The sequence below is a fragment of the Mustela nivalis genome, assembly GCF_964662115.1.
Source record: "Mustela nivalis genome assembly, chromosome: 1".
Lineage (NCBI taxonomy): Eukaryota > Metazoa > Chordata > Mammalia > Carnivora > Mustelidae > Mustela > Mustela nivalis.
The window spans coordinates 40,793,558-40,812,846 of record NC_139020.1 but is presented as its reverse complement, the minus strand read 5'-3'; the positions used below and the strand labels follow the sequence as shown (position 1 = coordinate 40,812,846).

General features: G+C 34.0%; 1 protein-coding gene across 2 annotated transcripts in view; it reads right to left on the bottom strand.

The window, feature by feature from the left end:
- EPHA3 (EPH receptor A3) overlaps positions 1-19,289 on the bottom strand; it is a 364,189-nt gene that overhangs the window by 324,964 nt on the left and 19,936 nt on the right. The gene's annotated exons all lie outside the window — the stretch shown is intronic.

Here is a 19,289-nt window from a genome sequence, read left to right as displayed (position 1 = left end):
GGCCATGTTTTCATTTTAAAATACTTTAGCTTTCCAATAATTAATAAACACACACATGCATGCATGTATATATGTGGTATTAGTTGATATTTGCATAATACCTTCGAAACGCAAGGCCATTTATTCTTTCTCCAAATTATTAGCGCACTTCGGATACATAGCTTATCATTTCTCCCAAATGACTTCTCCTTTTTCATTGAACTCTATTACCTCATGCTCCAACCCTTGTTTTTCTTTAATTTTTCTAAGATAAAACATAAGGACTTTTCTATTTTGGTTACCTTTTTTTTTTTTTTTAAATACCAACTACAGCATGGTATTGTCAGATAAGCTGTTTGAGTTTTACTAAGCTTATTCTTTGCTAATATGTGGGTCATTCACTATTTCAAATTAGTCAGTAGTCATCATCTCTATCTTAATGCCAGCATCCTTTTCTGCCCCATGCTATACTTCTTGGCAAAGAACCTCATGAGTGAGACTCAGTCATAAGATCAGGTTCCGTAGAAATAATTATTAATTTTCAAAATTACCCTCTGTTTCATTTTTAACACTGTATTTCTTTTTTTATTATTATTTTAATGTTAATTTTTCTTCTTTCATTCAATGATTTATTTAATTGTATTTTTTTATTATTTAAGCCAAAATTCTTTTTACATACAAGTCCCTTCTTCAGTTATAGTGGCTGGACTGAAATCTAAGAACAGTTAAGATGGAGGAAAAGATACTGATTCTATACATATTTAAGAAAGAATCCTCGGGAAATAGTGAACAATTGAATATGAAAAACAGAAACAACAAATCAGAATTGATTCAAAGGTCTTTAGATCAAGGACTAAGTAGCTATTTAATGTATTATCTGTGATATGTACTTTAGAAAGAAGAGTAGACTTTTAAAATTTGAGGTATTTAAATCGATTTATTCAGTGAATAGGATGCAAGGAATTGAATATTATACATTTAGACAAATCAATAAGGAAAATGTCATAAGATTGTCTAAGTATATAATAAATATCATTCTACATTATTTTAAGTCATTGGATAAGAATTGGTTAAGATCACAGAACATATCCACCTGAAAGTTGGCTGTGTCTACATAATAGAATGGTTTTAAGAATGTTTATATAATGGATATTATTATTATTAAAAAAAACAAAGCTTTTTACGCACTTACCTGAAGAATATCTCTACGTAAGAAAAAGACTCTTTACATCTCTGTGTGTGTCTGTATCCACCTATATGTGCGTATACACATAATCAACTAAAATAAAATATTTCTAACACATTTGATTTAAAGAAAGTGAAGCAAATTCATTTGGAGCAAAAATTTGAGAACAGTGATTTTAGGCAAAAAAAAATCAATTACCAAATCCTCTCCCTATCCTTCCCTCTCTCTCTTTCTCAAATAAACCATCAGAAAAAATGTTCTTTATAAGAATTTTTTTTCCTTTAGTGAAGGAAAAGAAGGAAAACAAACTTGTCTATATAAAGGTAGATTTAATTTTGTTATCTTGTGAGATACTGTATCAAATCCTGTAGCATCATCAAATATTTGCTATTGATAATATACAAATTATATGATTGCTAGTCCCTAACTTGTTTTAAATTTTACAACCAAAATCAGTCAACCAACTATTGTATTTCAATTAGACTATGCTTATTCTGACTTTTTTTTTTTACCTCACTTTTAATCAAACGCTCATTGCCTAATAACTAGCTTTGGAAATTGAGAAGTATAAATAATTACAATTCATCATTACTATAGACACAAAGTGTTTGGAAGATGAAAAACTAATAATATTTGAAACTCTAAGTAAAAATAAATAATTGAGTGACATTGTAAAATTAACAAAAAATGTAGAATTTATCATGTCTTACAAGGAATAATATGCAAAGAAACTGACGTCTTCATATGTTTATATACTTCCTGAGTAAACTGCATTCAAAGCTTTGTTGTAACTTCAGACCAAGGATTATGAAAGAAAACCAGATTCAAAAATGGAGCAGTCCTCAGGAAGTTCAGAATAGAAACAGAACATGGACAAGACTTGTTTGGTAAATTCAGAATGCAAAAGGCTATGTATAAAACTAGAAGTGTATGTAGACAGGCAAAGCAAATACAAAACAGCATCACACATGGAGGAATCTTAGATGCATATTGCTAAGTGAACGAAACTAGTCTGAAAATCATAGATACAATATGATTCCAGCTATATGACTTTCTGGAAAGGGCAGAAGTATAGAGACAGTAAAAAAATGAGTGTTGCCCCAAGAATGAGAAAGGGATGAACAGGTGGAGTACAGGCGATTTTGAGGGCAGTGAAACTGTTCTGTATGATGCTGAAATGGTAGATACATATGTTATGCATTTGGCAAAACCCAGAGAAAGGTACAATACAAAGAGAGCATTCTAATGTAAACTATGGTCTTTAGTTAAAATCATGTTTCAATACTGGTTCGTCATTTTTAACCAACACACCTCAACAATGCAAAATGTTCGTTACAGAGGAAATCGGAGAGGGGGAGAGTATATGTAAACTCTGTATAGAACAGATGTATATACTCTGTACTCTTGGTTCAACTGTTCTATGAACCTAAAACAGCTTTAAGAAGAAGTCTGTTAATTTTAAGTTAAACTGATGACAGTTAAACTCGTATGTTGTAAAATGTATTACTAAGTATAAATTGATGGGGAAAAATATCCTTCTTCCTGCAACGGAAGTATATTAGTGGAAAAACGAGTGAAATCTAAATAAAGACTATAGTTTAGTTACTAGTAACATATCAATGTGAATATCTTAGTTTTGACAAATATACCATGGTTATATAAGATTAGGAGAAACTAGGTAGAGTAAATGGGAACTCTTTGAATACTCTTTGCCACTTTTCTATAATTCTAAAATCATTCCCCCAAAACAAACTTTTTAAAACCAGCATCATACATGATTATGAAATAAATAAACAACAGCCAGAACTATATGTCCAACTACTACAAACCACATTCACCTTTGGCTCTGAAAGCTGGATGTACACGAATGAGACAAACACAATTATATCAGAAACTTCTTTGGAGCAGGGATTGTTTCTGATTTTCTTTTAACTCTAAAATGTCTATAGGAAGAGCTGCTTATGCATATTCAATGGCTGACTCTTAAATACCTAGAACCAAATGAAAACAGATTTTCTGAAGGCACTTAATAGTGCAGCTTGTGTTGTATTAATTAAAATGACAGCTTTTCATTTAGCTTTGGTCTCCCTCATAGAAAGACTACATTACATATTCCAAAAAAAAGACAAAAAGTATTACTAGAAAAAGCAAAGAGGATCTGGTCTCATGACAGACAATGATATCTTTCTCTTCTAAATTATATAGATATCATATGGGAATTCAGTATTTAAATATTTTGCTAAATATAAAGCTATGGCTCTTTTTGTAAGCAAGCTTTTTATTTTTCAAATTAGTTATATTTTATGAAATATTCCCTAAATAACATTTAGAAATTCTTTCATATTCAGATATCTGCTAATTCACTAAAAGGTCAAATGGATTTCCCCATCCTACTGTTAAACATATTACAGATAATTAACTGTTCAATTTTATATCTTTGAATATGATCTTTACTTAGTACTGTGTTAGGCCTATGCTCTTTTTTGAAAGGTATGAAGTGAACCTCATTGGGGTGAAGTTATTCAAAGATTTGATGAATCAGCGATTTAAATCATTATACTAAATACTAATTGGTTATAAGAATAAAAATGCAGTTATGTAAGATTCAAAGAAACCACTGTCTTTTATATATATATATATATATATATATATATATATATATATATATATATTTTAAACCCCCCTTTTTTTAAGATTTTATTTATTTATTTGACAGAGAGAAAGAGATCACAAGTAGACAGGCAGGAAGAGGTGGAGGGAGAAGCAGACTCCCTGCTGAGCAGATGAGGAGCTCCAATCCCAGGACCCTGAGATCGCGACCTGAGCCCAAGGCAGAGGTTTACTCAGCCACCCAGGTGGCCCTATTCTTTATATTTTAAAAAAATCCTTCTTTGGTACATATTAGTCGTGGTATTTCATGAGAGACGTACATCTTAATCTTCCAAACTGACAATTCGGACCTATGCATGTTTACTGAGCATGTCCCACAAGGAACACATAAAATTAATTTCATTATAATTTTGAATTAAAATTTTATAATTAAAAATATTAAAACATCCATTTATTTTATTTGACATATTTTTGGATAAAAGGAATGAAAATATTCATGAGAATCATAAAAAAAAAAAAAAGAGGACCAAGGCCACAAGAATTATTTCATTTGTTTATAAGTGCCTTGAGATAGTTCATGTTCTTTTTGTTTATATTCATTTCCTATGGAATGATTCCCTGATCATACCCAGTTAAGCATTATTCCTCTTCTGTTTAAATATTGCTTTAAATACCAACCTATGTCTCTTTTGGGAATCATAAATTCTACAAACGCTACATCTAATCAAATGTTAAAGGAAATATTCTTCAAAGGGAAAGTGCATACTAAAAGAAAAGCTATCTGGTGAATATTTCCTAAGGCTGTTAATTGTTTAAAATTCTATTCAAAATTTCATCTTTTATTTTCCCTTTATCTATGCTTTGTCTATCACATATCATGAGTCTATTTTACAACATTTCTTCAGAAATTACCTGTTTTGTATTATAAATACTATATTATATATAATTAATATTGGGGTAAAATCTTTATTTTTTGCTTCTAAATACCTTCTACTGCCAAAATACCAATATTGGACCTCCCAAAACTTTAGAAGTACATTACATGACCTTCTACGGCTGACTATGGTCATCTATTTGAAAATTTAGTCTTCATGGCTTCTATATTTCTCTGTAATTCAGGAATATTGGGGTAATGATATGGACTTTCAAATACTAGAAGCACGTTAGATACCACTGGGTATGTTATGATATGTGTTATAAATACAAATATCCATGAGTGTGCAGATATATACATGAATATTATATGTTAATATTATAGGTTTATATCAACAAATACATATGCCAATACAAGGTATTAAAAATTTATTCTCAATCTTAATTGACCATCTACACATGAGAATAGATCACATCTCTCCTTTTAAATTCAATTAATTTCTACCCTTTAAATTTCACAAAATGAAACTATTCAAATTTATTTTCAGGTAAATCCCTTAATATTGATCTAGGACACTGATTTGCAAAGTATGGTGCTGAGACCAGCACCATTAGCAATGCAATCTCTAACCATGAAGTGGTGTCCTACAGTTGATCCAGAGGCACTTGCGCATCTAAGAAGATTTTATCTAGGAGATACTAATATACATGTGAGTCATCATTAATCACCCATCGTATCAGAAATTATCTTTGAATCCTTCATCTCCTTTCCACCCATATCCAGTTGGCATCATTTCCTATAGAGCAGATATCATAAATGACACCACATTCACGACCTCTCTTCTATGCCTTGCCAGGTATCTTTCTCAGATGACCTTAGAAACCAACTCTTTTTTGCACCTCCGGTCTAAGTGCACAGAGTAAACTTCCAAATTCCTAGCCAGTTTAAGAATGTCCTGTAAGAAAATCCAAACCCCTGACCATGGTGCATGAGGTTCCTCACAATCAAGATGAAAATTTTCACTTCTTTTTTTTTTTTTCCTTCACAAATTATCACTTTATTCCTTCTATCCCTTACTTTCAGATGGTATGGACTGTGTTTTTTGCTCAGCATAAAATGCTGTTTTACAGTCTGTGCTTTGTGTATGGGACACCCAGTCACATATACCTCATAAATTCCAACTCATCCTTAAAAGTTTAACAACCTCTTGCAATCATTTTCCCTGATGCAGGTCAAACAGAGCTGATCCCACATTCAGTGCGATATTTTACCCACTATTTATCTCAATTGATGATTTTCATCATATTGTAGTTGCTGGTTCATGGTGTCTTCTACCAAACTTTATGCTTCACCCAGAAATACATTCCTCACTTCTCTTAAGAGAAGCATTTTAGAGTAGGGGTGATGTATGCAGCATAAGGAATCTGACTAACTGATTTTCATTCCTGACACAATTATTGGGTGTAAGATCTTGTTTGAGTTATTTAAACACTTTGGTTGTACTTTTTTTCTACGATGAAATGAGAGTAAATTTTGTACAATTGTTGTAAGATTTAAGTGAAATGATATACAGAAAGCAGGGGAATACAACATAGCACATGGTAAAAATATTACCTATGGGTTATGTTTGTATCCCTACTCCATATGATAGGGCCTACCACATATTAGGAGCTCAAACAATTATTAAACAACATGATGGGGGTGCCTGGGTGGCTCAGTGGGTTAAAGCCTCTGCCTTCGGCTTAGGTCATGATCCCAGGGTCCTGGGATCAAGCCCCGCATCAGGCTCTCTGCTCGACAGGGAGCCTGCTTCCTCCTCTCTCTCTGCCTGCCTCTCTACCTACTTGTGATCTCTGCCTGTCAAACAAACAAACAAAAAAAGAATCTCCTCCCTTAAACAACATGATGAATGAGTATCAATATACTAATGATTTTACATACCCCTTTTATACTGCATAAGCTATTAAGAATACAATTGGCTCTGGAAATTAATAATACCCATATACTTTCCTTTCTAAAATAATGCTTGGGACACCTGGGTAGCTCAGTCACCTGATCAGCAGGGAGTCTTCTTGAAGATTCTCTTCCTCTGCCTCTTTCCCCATACACACACATGCACATGCATACACACTGTCTCTCTCTTTCTCTCTCTCTCTAAAATAAACAAATCCCTAAAAATAAAATAAAATAATAAACTAAAACAATGCTATCACCCTTAGTCTTCCCCCAAAATGTTTATCACTACTGGGATTTTCTTTGAACTAGGATCATTTATTTTAGAAAAGAAAAAGTAGGTATTTTAAAAGTGATGATCACTATGGTAAATTTCACCACAAAATATTTCTTGGATTATGTAACTCCTGTGTTTTTATATTTTAGTGTCCAAAATGTGTTGTTGAACTAACTTGTTAATCTAATTTTTACTCATCAACTTATCTGGAAAACTACATGAGAGCACCACTTATTTCTGTCAAAATGATTCAACAAAAAAAATCTATATTAGCAGTGCAGAATGCAAAAAAATATAGCTAGCAATTTAGAAACATTTTAAATCTGGAAGGGGATTATTGGCTTGAAGATACCACATTTATCCTTGTTTTTAAACTAGTACATTAAAATGATGTATTAATTTTTAAAAAGATCTCAAAATATCCAATAGTTCTTATGAAAACTGAAATTAAATGGGATTTGCTTTGGTTATAAGCTAACATTTAAAAATGTCATTTCAGTTCAAGTAAATTTAAATTTATATTTGAATCTAAGCTAAAAATCAACTTGATTTTAGAGTTGTCAAGAGAATGAGTTAAGAATCTTTAGTCATCAGTGACAGTTCATTCCCTAGATCATAAATCCAGCTGTTTGTGGATTGTGTTTGTCGGGGCGGGGGAAGATATATATACACAAGAATAGAGAGCTAATAATAATCCTATACAACCCACTTTCTTCTTGGGCTTATGAAAGATCGGCATTTTTCAGCTGCTGAGAAAAATAGCTTATATTGACTGATGTATCGCAAGATGTGGTCACTATTGAGGGTGCTGTAAGACAGCACACTCAGACAAAATAGTTCTAAAACTTGATGATGTATAATCTGCTAAGTATTAAACCACACAATTTCAAAATCTACTTTGGTATTGTCCAGACCAAGACAGAAGGGAATAATGAAAAAAGCATGGACTCAGACCCAGGAAGCAATAATATGACCTTGGTCAAGCTAAGGTTTAGCTGTTTGTCAACATGAGTTTGGGAATTACACTAGATGACTTCTAAAGTCACTGCTATCTTTAAAATTGATTATCCCTTTGAATATATTCTACTGCTCCAAATAAAATAAAATTTTGCTACTCTTAATAAAAAGTGAAGCAACTTGGGGTGTCTGAGTGGCATAGTTGGTTAAGCATCTGACGCTTGGTTTCAGCTCAGGTTGTGATCTCCAGGTCCTGGGATCAAGCCCCTCATGGGGCTCTGCATTCAGTGTGGAGTCTGCTTGAGATTCTCTCTCCCTCTTCCTCTGTCCCTCCCATTCAAGTTCTCTCTCTCTAAAATAAATGAATAAATCTTAAGAAAAAGTGAAGCAACTCTGTCAATAAATATTTTCACAAAATTCTACTATTTTGTGAAAACCTAGAAATTCACAAAATTTCTTGTAGTTTATGATTACATTGTTGTTTATTGCCTTTTGAACACTCATGAGAAGAAAGAAATTGAAGTCAAAATTATATCACTAATTCGACATTAAAAAATGGCCACCCATCACTTATATTCAACATTATGGATACAGATGACAAATGGATCTAGGGAATTGCTGAGCAAGCACAGTTTGCAAGATGGATTCATATCACTCAGAAGCTTTAATCCTCTTTGGAAACCTTTGACTAAATTCATAAAGTTTATGACCACCAACTCTCTTTGGATTCCATGGCATGGAATAAATATCCAAGTGTAGACTGGGAATTAAAGTTCTTTGGGGAGCCTGGGTGGCTCGGTGGGATAAGCCTCTGCTTTTGGCTTAGGTCATGATCTCAGGGTCCTGGGATCAAGCCCGGCATAGGGCTCTCTGCTCAGCAGGGAGCCTGCTTCCTTCTCTCTCTCTCTGTCTGCCTCTCTGCCTAATACTATAATCTCTGTCAAATAAATAAATAAAATCTTAAGAAAAAAAATGTTTAAAAAATAAAAGTTCTTTGAAACCATCACATGGCATCCTTCCTCTCTTTCTGTACTGGCTCTCTTCCATAGTAACTAGATCCGTAGTTCTATTACTTCATATTGAGAAGAGAGGTCACCATTTTACATTTTTCTGAATTTTAGCTTATCCTTAACCTCAGGCCCAAAAAATCCATTGACTGATACTGTCACAGGGAAGGGAGACTTAATTACTCTTACCATTCAAGCATTTTATGCCCCCCTTTCTTTCTTTTCCTTTTCTTCCTTAGTTTACAAGACAATTTTCATTTCCACTGAATCCTCCAATGGTCTTCAACTTACTCAGTTCTCCAAATTCAGCTTCTCTGTTTCATGCCTTTATTTAAAAAAAAAAATTCACTAATAAAAAAAGATTTAATTTTTTTAGAATATCCCTTCTTTGAATATTAGCAAAATAGTTAAAATTCAACCTTACACCAAATCACTAAGCTATATAATCAAAGGGATACAAGCAGATCCTAGGTTCCCATACAAGCTACCCATGGGAACTTTCACAATGCTTTTCTGGTTTTTTTTTCTGACTCTCGTCTGTTCTTCAATTAAAACATCCCCCATAATTACCTAGATTAAAATGTTGCCTTTGAATGTTATACAGTATCTTTAGTGTGGCACATAAAATCCATCAAAAGATGATGCCTGTCATTTTCTAGGAACATCCCATAGCCGTTCCCTAGACAAACTTAAATTATAGTAACACTTTGATGGAAGATTTTCATATTCTTTTTTTTTAAGATTTTATTTATTTATTTGACAGAGAGAGATCACAAGTAGGCAGAGAGGCAGGCAGAGAGAGAGAGAGAGAGAGAGAGAGGAAGAAGCAGGCTCCCTGCTGAGCAAAGAGCCCAATGAGGGGCTTGATCCCAGGACCCTGGGTGGAGGCTTTAACCCACTGAGCCACAATTTTCATATTCTTTATTGCGATTTTTTAATCACTTAATTCATGACTATTTAATCTCTTTTATGGTGATCAATGGATGCCAGATGTATAAACAGCGTATATATGCAGTTCAAACTAAATTCCCAGATTACATGAGAGAAAGGTGATGATTCTAAAATGAATCATTATAGCAAACTGCAAAGAATAAATTCCCCAAGCTACTGGTCAAGTACTTACATTCACGTGTTGCATGTTTATAAAATCTTAAATGAAAAACATCCAGAGCTATATTAATCATGAATTGTGCTGTATTAAGAGGTTGGAATGAACTACAATACAGCATCAGGCAGCAAATGAGTATCTTCCTAAGTAATGGTGGCCTCATTACAGCAAATAACAATATTCTAGTACAGTGATTCCCAAACTTGAGCAGCATCACAATCACAGAGGGTCTATGAAAAAGCAGATTTCTGGGTCCCACCCCTCTGGATTTCTAATGAAATAAGTCTTGGTCTGGATTTCGCCTTGTTGTTTACATATTTTAAACTAAGGATTTCAATCTATATATTTATAATTATTATTTTATATATTTATTTGCATATAAATATATATCAGAATGAATAAAAATAACTCGTAGAAGTGGACTACTCAGAAAACCCCTTTGATGTTTCTTTTCATATGTCTCATGGAAAGGGGATGAATGATTTTAGCAACCCCCGAGAAACCGGCATCGTTTTTCATTAAACTGAACAGCATTAGCAGAAAACAAATAACTGTAATCAATGGGCTATTAAGGTTGCAGAAGTACTTAAGTGGTCTGTATTGTAAATAGAATAACCTTTAAATGATTTCAGATGCAATGGTTATCATTTGGAATGTGGAACTTCTTTAAAAAGTGTTTCACACTATATTTTTGCAGGGCATATTTAATTTTTTAATCTTCCAAAAAAATGGCCCACCAGACAATACCAAACCTAAGGATCAAAATCATTAAGTCATGAAATTAAAAAAAAAAAAAGGAAAGGAAATAAACTTTGGGCAAATTATTATTTTTACAAATTTCTATCAAAATTCTTGGCTTAATATAATAAAGAATTGAAACATTTTCCCACTGAGGTGTCTATGTTGTTTTTATATCTTATTTCAAAGGAAAATTTGGAAGCTTGAAAACATAGTGTTTTAGTATATTTTTTTAAATATTAAAGGAACTGATGGTGTCTGGGTGGCTCAGTTGGTTAAATGATGGCCTTTGGCTCAGGCCATGATCCCAGAGTCCCATACCAAGTCTCACATCAGGCTCCCTGCTCAGCGGGAGTCTGCTTCTCCCTCTGACCTTCTCCCTCTCATATGCTCTCTCAATAATTCTCACTCTAATAAATACATAAATAAAAATTGAATGAATTAATTAAATTAAATATTAAATGAACTGAATGTTTCTCAGCAATAAAAAAGTTGATATTCAGGCTGCTATATACTATTTTGCACATTTCAACAAATTTAATGTATAATGAACTGAGTGAACGTAGGAACACAGTTTGCATGAACACAGAAATATACAACATTAGCAATGGAAAAATGGTTTTTATTTTCTTAAGGCACTGACAAAAATTATGTTAAAATAAATAAAAGGTAACATTTTTATAAATTAAATGTTGCTAGAATAAATTCTACCTTTGCTTATTTTTACCACTTATCTACATTTCACCTTCGATTTTGGTGCATTTTGTCTCAAAGAAAGGTGAGAAATAAAAAACTGAAAAACTTTGCCATGTTTTTCTAATTTGATCAGACAGCCTTCCTTGAAAGGTCAGCACAATAGGTGAAAGTGACATATTGAAAATATATAGCATTGTTCATTCTAGGCATAAAAATTTCAAATGACCCAGAATCACATATCACATGTGTCAAAAATTTGATTTTTCTAGATCAACTATTCAGCATATGAAGCAGAATTTAGACTATGATTCATAAAGGCAGAATCCCAAGTGGATATTGTTGACACCCAGTTGTCAAAATATTCTTCCTGCCTTTCAGAAACCATTCACAATGTGAGAGCTAGAGATCTAGTAGCTAAGACTTAAAATCCAGACTTCAAAAACAGCAGGAATTCCAACACTGAAGGCAAATTACAGTAAACTGGAGAACAGCAAAGCAATGACTCATTTTAGCTATTATTTTTATTATTCCCACTCCTCTCTACGATTCATTCAATTCTAAACATTTCTACTTTTAGTTAAATGAAATTTATTTGCAGGATTCTGGCTTTTTAACCTTCAAACAACAGTCAAGATGAACTTCAATATAGAACTGTTTTTAGCTAGTTTTCTTTCTTGTTTAAGACAGATTTATTTATTTATTTGTTTGTTTGTTTATTTATTTATTTATTTCAATGAGAGCACAAGCGGGAGGGAGAGGGACAAGTAGGTTCCACCTGACTGGTGAGCCCCATGCAGGGCTCGATCTCAGGACTCTGAGATTATGACCTGAGCAGAAATGAAGAGTCAGATGCTTAAAGGACTGAGTCACTGAGCCACCCAAGTCCCCCTAGCTAATTTTCTTTTCAGTTAACCTCCAATTCATGGGCTGTTTGTAATTAACTAAATAGCCCTGCTAGTACAAACAACAGCATAATATCATATGCAATATAAACATGGATATCTATACGTTATATGCTTATAGTACATATAGTATGTGTTTATATTATAATTTCACTTAGCATTTATACCACAAAAAAAGAGAGTGGAGGCATTAATAGACACCATTTGAAATAACAGATAGGAAATCAAACTTTTACAACAAATACATAACGTCAACTTAGTTATACTTCCTTATTTTGGAAAGCGTTTATATTTCATTCATTCAGGCAATTTTAATTTATGGACAGCTATCCCAGGGACTGAAACTGTGGAGAATAAAAGAGGAAGTTTCATGATGGAGACTGGCTTCATAGGGTTTTCAGCTTCCTGGCTGAAATAAGTGTCAATGAAATAACTGCAGAATGTTAATGTAGAATTACAAGCTGTGGAGGTACAAGAGAGAACAAGGAAGATGAGCTTAACAGTATAACGTGCTCACCTGGGGGGTGTGGGTGGGTAGAGGGGAGGGGTGGCAGGAGAGTGGCATGTGAAAGAGTCAGAAGGTCTCCCTGAAGGAGAGAGATTAAAATTTTGAGGAAATTCTCATCACTTACAAGTTTGAAATAAATTAAAGTGGACATGCAACTTTTGACTCATTCATCCATAGTTGACCCTTTCCATTCAAAATATAATGCCAAGACTTTATGGACACTTTTGTTTGCACAGATTCAATAGCGTAACAACCCTGTGATGTCAAAGGCCATGTTTGGGGCTCTTAACTGAGAAGAAAACGTCAGGTAGTAATATCAATTTTCCTTCTCCTAAATCCAAATACAAGATGACACATAGAGTCTGAGAGCTAAGATTCGAAGGGGAAATCCTCAAATTTATTTAAGAATAAGAAATTATATGTGTATAGCTCTTTCACATGCACTATCTCGTATATTTTCTCATAGATAACATAAATATCTTATTTGTTCAAATATTCACTACAAAGTGCTGTGACATGGAAACTATTATTATTCCTCTTTTAAAAGTAAAGAGAAATGTTAATGAAGGTTAATTAGCCTATGTCGGACCAAATAGTAATAAATAGCAAAGCCAGGGGCGCCTGGGTGGCTCAGTGGGTTAAAGCCTCTGCCTTCAGCTCAGGTCATGATCCCGGGGTCCTGGAATCGAGCCCCGCATCGGGCTCTCTGCTCAGCGGGGAGCCTGCTTCCTCCTCTCTCTGCCTGCCTCTCTGCCTACTTGTGATCACTGTCTGTCAAATAAATAACATCTTAAATAAATAAATAAATAGCAAAGCCAGATTTCAAATGCAGTTTTCCAACCCTAAACAATGTAGCTCACTGTATTTTACTACTCTACATATGATCTCTAACATCATACTAAAGCACTGGGAAAATACAAATAACATAATACAATTCACAAAATAATATAAATATAATTATCCATTGCTGTATCCCTCATTTGGAATTTAAGATATTTGATCAGGAAATTAAACATTGTATCCTATCAGAATCCCTTTCATTTGAAAGTATGGGAAATACTAAGAGTGATTTAAACAAGGAAAATTCTTTTACATAACTCAGTGGTTCTGCCAGGTCAGGTCTCTAAGCTAATTTCTCCAGGCTAACCCAAGTGGGTTAGCGCTTTTCTGGTCATGAAGGGACCAGATGCTCCAGACAAGGACACTGGGCCCTCACAGGGCAAGCCTGGAGACACAAAGTTCTTAGGCTCTCCCCATGTCTTTTTATTAGCAGGAAAATTTTTCCAGAATTCACTGGAATTCTGCTCTAGATTCACTGACTTTATTTATTTTTGCCTAAACCAGTCACTGGCAAGTGATCATGATTAGCTCTCAGATGAGTCAACTTTGGCCGCACAGAGTCACAGAGGGGCTATTTTCCAGGGACACAACAGAAGTTGAAAACATAAACAATATAGGTGCGCCATTCTCAAGAAAAAGCCAGGAAATAGATGTTGGGGACAACCAACAGGGCCTCTTTGCCAAAAGAGCATTTTGGTTTTGTTTTGTTTGTTTTAGCTTGTTTGTGTACATTATCAAAAGCGAGGCACCAATAAATTTCTAAGGAAATCTTTAAGGAAAAAAAGTTCTAAAGAAGTTGAAAAAAGAGGAAGTTAGAAAATTTTAAAAAAAAAAAGCTCTGCAATTACTAATTTTGAGAATTCTTTCTATCATCAGCTAATATACATGAATCACTCATTTCAGGCTATGCTTTTTCTATATTTCCTAAACTCTCTCCTTTTTTTAAAAAAAAATTTATTATATTCAGTTAACCACTGTATGCTACATCATTAGTTTTTGATGTAGTGTTCAGTGATTCATTACTTGTGTATAACATCCAGTGCCCATCACAGCACGTTCCCCAACCCTCTCCTCATGCCCTTCTGGCTATCTGAGCTTCTGTAATTAAGTGAATTGGGGCTCATAATTCCTTTGTACTATTTGCTTAGCATATCAATACTATTCTAATTATACAGCTCCACCTCCCTCTGATCCTTCTTCTACATTGACACATATACTAAGAAAACTTATGTGGTAGATTGGCATTATCAATCAATCAACCAATCAATAAATTTAAATACTAGACATATTTAAACAAAAGACTCTTTCAAAGTTGTAATAAAATATGTAAATGGGTTTTTACGTATGTTGATTGCCCCCTAAATCAAAGAATATTTAACCTACTGATTACTAAAATTTCTGAAGATAATTATACCCAAAATTCGAACATTATAATTCACAGTTCATAAAGACAGCAAATGTCATTGCTATGTCTGCTTTATTAGTGCCCAAACTTGTCCATAACAAAAAAAAAAAAAAAAAAAAAAACTCTTATCAAAAAATAAATTGTGTTCATAACCCCCTGATAATTTCAGTTTACAAACTTTGAGTATTATTTATAAGAATTTAATTTAGAGGGGTGCCTGGGTGACTCAATTTGTCAAGCATCTGACTCTTGGTTTCAGCTCAGGTCATAACCTCATGGGTCATGAGATCAAGCCTTGCTGGGGCTCCACACAGAGCCAGGAGTCTGCTTGCAAATGATTCTGGCCCTCTGCCCCCCCCCCCACTCTCATTTGCCCTTTCTCTCTCTCTCTCTAAAATAAATACATATCATTTATTATGATTATACATTATCATAAGTAAGGCACCAATAAATGTCTAAGGAAATCTTTAAGGAAAATTTTCTAAATAAATAAATAAATCTTTAAAAAAAATCATTTAAAGAAAACCAAAGTCTCATTAAATTTCCTCCCAGATACTCATTTGGAGAAGTTTTTCCAGGCCTAATGGTATAGTACTATAATTTTCACCAGATTTCCTCTAAGATTTCCTCATTTTAAAATAGAGATAGAAATACTCCTCCCAAGAAAATTACATAGGTTAATTGTAAGTTTTTATGCATGAATACATCTCTGGGGGAAAAGGGGAACAAAAATAGGAAAGAACATACATGAAGGAATGACTCATCGTTGGGCCTTTTCACCCAAATATATTAATTTTATATAGCTTTGGTATACAATCATTTTTTTAAAATTCATATTGCAAAAGATTTGGAATTTGGATGGGAGTAAGGCTGAGACTTAGAGAACTTGCCAGCAGTCTCCCAGTTTCTTTTTAGTGACCACAGCTCCTGACAAAGCACCATTATTCATCCCCTAAGCAAGGATTTCTCAACCTGGGCAGTGTTATTTTGGGCCTGATTATTCTTTGTTGTGGGAGTTTGCCCTGTTTATTGCAAGATGTTTAGCAGCACCCAGACCTTCCACACTAAACGCCAGCAGTGTCCTGCCTTACCAGTTATGACAACCAACAATATCTCCAGACATTTTCAAATACCTCCATGGAGCCCATTCAACATTGCCTCCCTCCCTACCTACCTCCCCCATCACACTGAAAACCATGGCCCTAAATCAAAAGAGTAGGATTTTCCTTGCTGTTTCCAACAACATGCGTGGACCTTTAGGACATTATGCTATGAAATAAGCCAAACAGAGAAAGATAAATATTACATAATATCACTATTTCACAGATTTTAGGGGGGGAAAAAAGTCAAACCCATAGAAACAGAAGAAAAGTGGGTGTCAGGGACTGAGAAGTAGGAGAAACAGGCAGAAGTAGGTAAAAGAGTACAAACTTTCACCTTAAGATGAATAAGCTCTGTTGATAGAATGTAAAATACAGTGAGTGAAGCTGGTAACACTGTATCGAATAGTTAAAATATGCTAAGAGAATAGAATTTAAATGTTGTCTCTCACACACACACACACACAAAGCAGGGTTTTCAGTTATTTAGTATGCTATAACATTGTTATTACAATTTTTTCCTCCAAACTTTATAATCATATTTTAGTTAACCTACAAACAGATGCACTGCTTTTATTGGAGTTAATCAATTAAGACAGTAACAAGTTCAAAATTGTTTCCAGCACTACATTTCACTTCTTATGGAAAAGCTGTAACAAAAATATCATGATATTTTTAACTATTTCCTTTAAAAACAAAAGATCACAAAATTAACCTATTTTTGTTATATTGAAAATGGCACTGGTTAGGCAATAAAAATAATTAAAAATAAAAGCATAAACAACTATAAAAGCAAGGATGTTAAATTCCAACTGGTAATTAACTATGCAGTGCTTTTACTTGAGAATGTCACCAGTTCAGGGGGCGCCTGGGTGGCTCAGTGGATTAAAGCCTCTGCCTTCCACTCAGGACATGATCTCAGGGTCCTGGGATGGAGCCCTGCATGGGGCTCTCTGCTCAGCGGGGAGCCTGTTTCCCCTCTCTCTCTTTGCTTTGCCTCCCTGCCTACTTGTGATCTGTCAAATAAATAAATAAAATCTTTTTAAAAATTTCATCAGTTTCTCAAAAAGAAATGAATATTAATCAAACATATTCCAAATTATGTTACTTATTTCAATGTGGACATTTTGGTTAACACAATATACGATTTAGAGGAAAAACACACTATACAGCACCACAGGATAATAATTCACATCTCTCTCTCTATATTTTTTTTCTCTTTTTGCTTTGGGGTCTTGGGATATTATAAATATCATGACCTGTTGGGGAGATTTTTGTTTTCCCTGATAGTTTTAAAGATAACTCCGAAAACTTGGCCAGTTGTCTTAGGCTTTTTTTATTTAACTTTACTTTTTCAGAATTCCAAGATTCATTGTTTATGCATCACACCCAGTGCTCCATGCAATACTTGCCCTCCTTAATACCCACTACTAGGCTCACTCAACTCCCCATTCCCCCCTTCCCTCCAAAAGGAAAGACACAGCTGCAAGGAGATGCACCAGGAAAACAATGAAGAGGAAGCCCAAGCTCATGAGGTTGGCTCTCTAAGGCAACCAAAAGCCAAAGGAAAACTGAAAACTGTTTGCTGATAAAGCCACAGAATTTGTGGACAAAAATGAGGTAGGAAATTGGGCAAGAGATGGGAAAAGCCAAGAGGTGAGTTATCCTAAGGAGTGCTTCTTAAATCTAATGTGCTCAGCAATTCCCTGGGGACCATGTTAAGACGCAGATTCTGATTCAGAAAGTCTGGGGCAGGTCCTGAGAGTCTATATCAAAAAATCTCCGGGGAATTGATATTGCTGGTTAGTGCACATACCTACCACACCTTGAGTAGTAGAAAACATTTCTCTAGAACATTTCTCCCCACCCCCAACATATCTCTGGAAGCAGAAGTGCCAGTTTTGTTTCATTACAATATCTCTAATATTAACATGGTTAAATGTATTCACTTACACAGTATTTTCCCCAAAAGTCTTAATATATAGAAATATTTTTTCTTTATACCTTCTTCAAAGGAAATCATGAAATAGACTGTTGCTTTGAAATACATGTTAATTTCTTGTTGTTTTTTTATAAGCCTGTATAACTATCTGTTAGTAAAATGTCACTGTGATTTTTGCTTTTCATACATCGTTAGGCAGCAAGTTTCTATAGTGGATAACCTGACGGAGTAATGAAAAACGCAAATTTCTAAAATCAGAATTAAAATTAGACTTGACTTTAGGGTGATTAGTTTTAAATGAGTTTTCCAGCTCAATCTGGAGTTTTGATTCACTCTTTCTGACTACCCAGAATGTGCTTTTATCCTAATAATTTGATTCCTTTTACACCTATGGGAAGACCAAATCCTGGCTTACTTCATATTCTCTCCTCCAAAACAACCAACCAAGTCCTGATTATGTGATAGGTTTTGGCATTGTGTCAATGTCAAGGTGTACCAGGAAGAGAAGCAGATTCAAAGATGACAGATAGATGAAGTATCTCTGATGTAAAACATCCGTTGGTGAAGAAGAAGCTGGCAGTACCGTAAAAATCAGTATGTTTAGGCACAAAAATCTAAAGACTGAATATCAGCACTAAGTGGAAGTAATTATAAGCTCTTTAAAAAGAGGATGAGTAGAAGGAAAAGAAATACACAAATTTGTTCCTACCACAGGTATTTCAAAATAACATTTTACATTTTCCACAAGCTATACTTGGAAGCAAAGTATGTTTAGGCACTTATTACACAATTTCGTAAGAACAAGAATTTTCCAAATGTATATGATGATCCTCCCCCAACCACCACCAAAAAAAAAAAAAAAAAAAAAAGAAGAAGAAGAAGAAAAGAAAAGAAAAAGAAAAGAAAACAAAAATCTTTCTCACAGAATCTTATCAGAAACGGTTGGGTCACAAAAATTCTATACACTTTAGTAATCTATGTCTGGCTTGGTAATGTATTAAAGGTATATAAAGAGTTTAAATTTAAAGGTAGTCAATTTTTTTTTTTCTAAATGAAATTTCCCAGGCTTAAGCTGACCTTGATATGCTGCAGACATTTTAAGTGAAGAAGTTAAAGCAATGTGAAGAAATTAAGAAATAAAGATCAATGAACAAAGAATTTAAGGTTTTACAGAATTGACAAATATATCCTTCTTGGATGGTCTCCA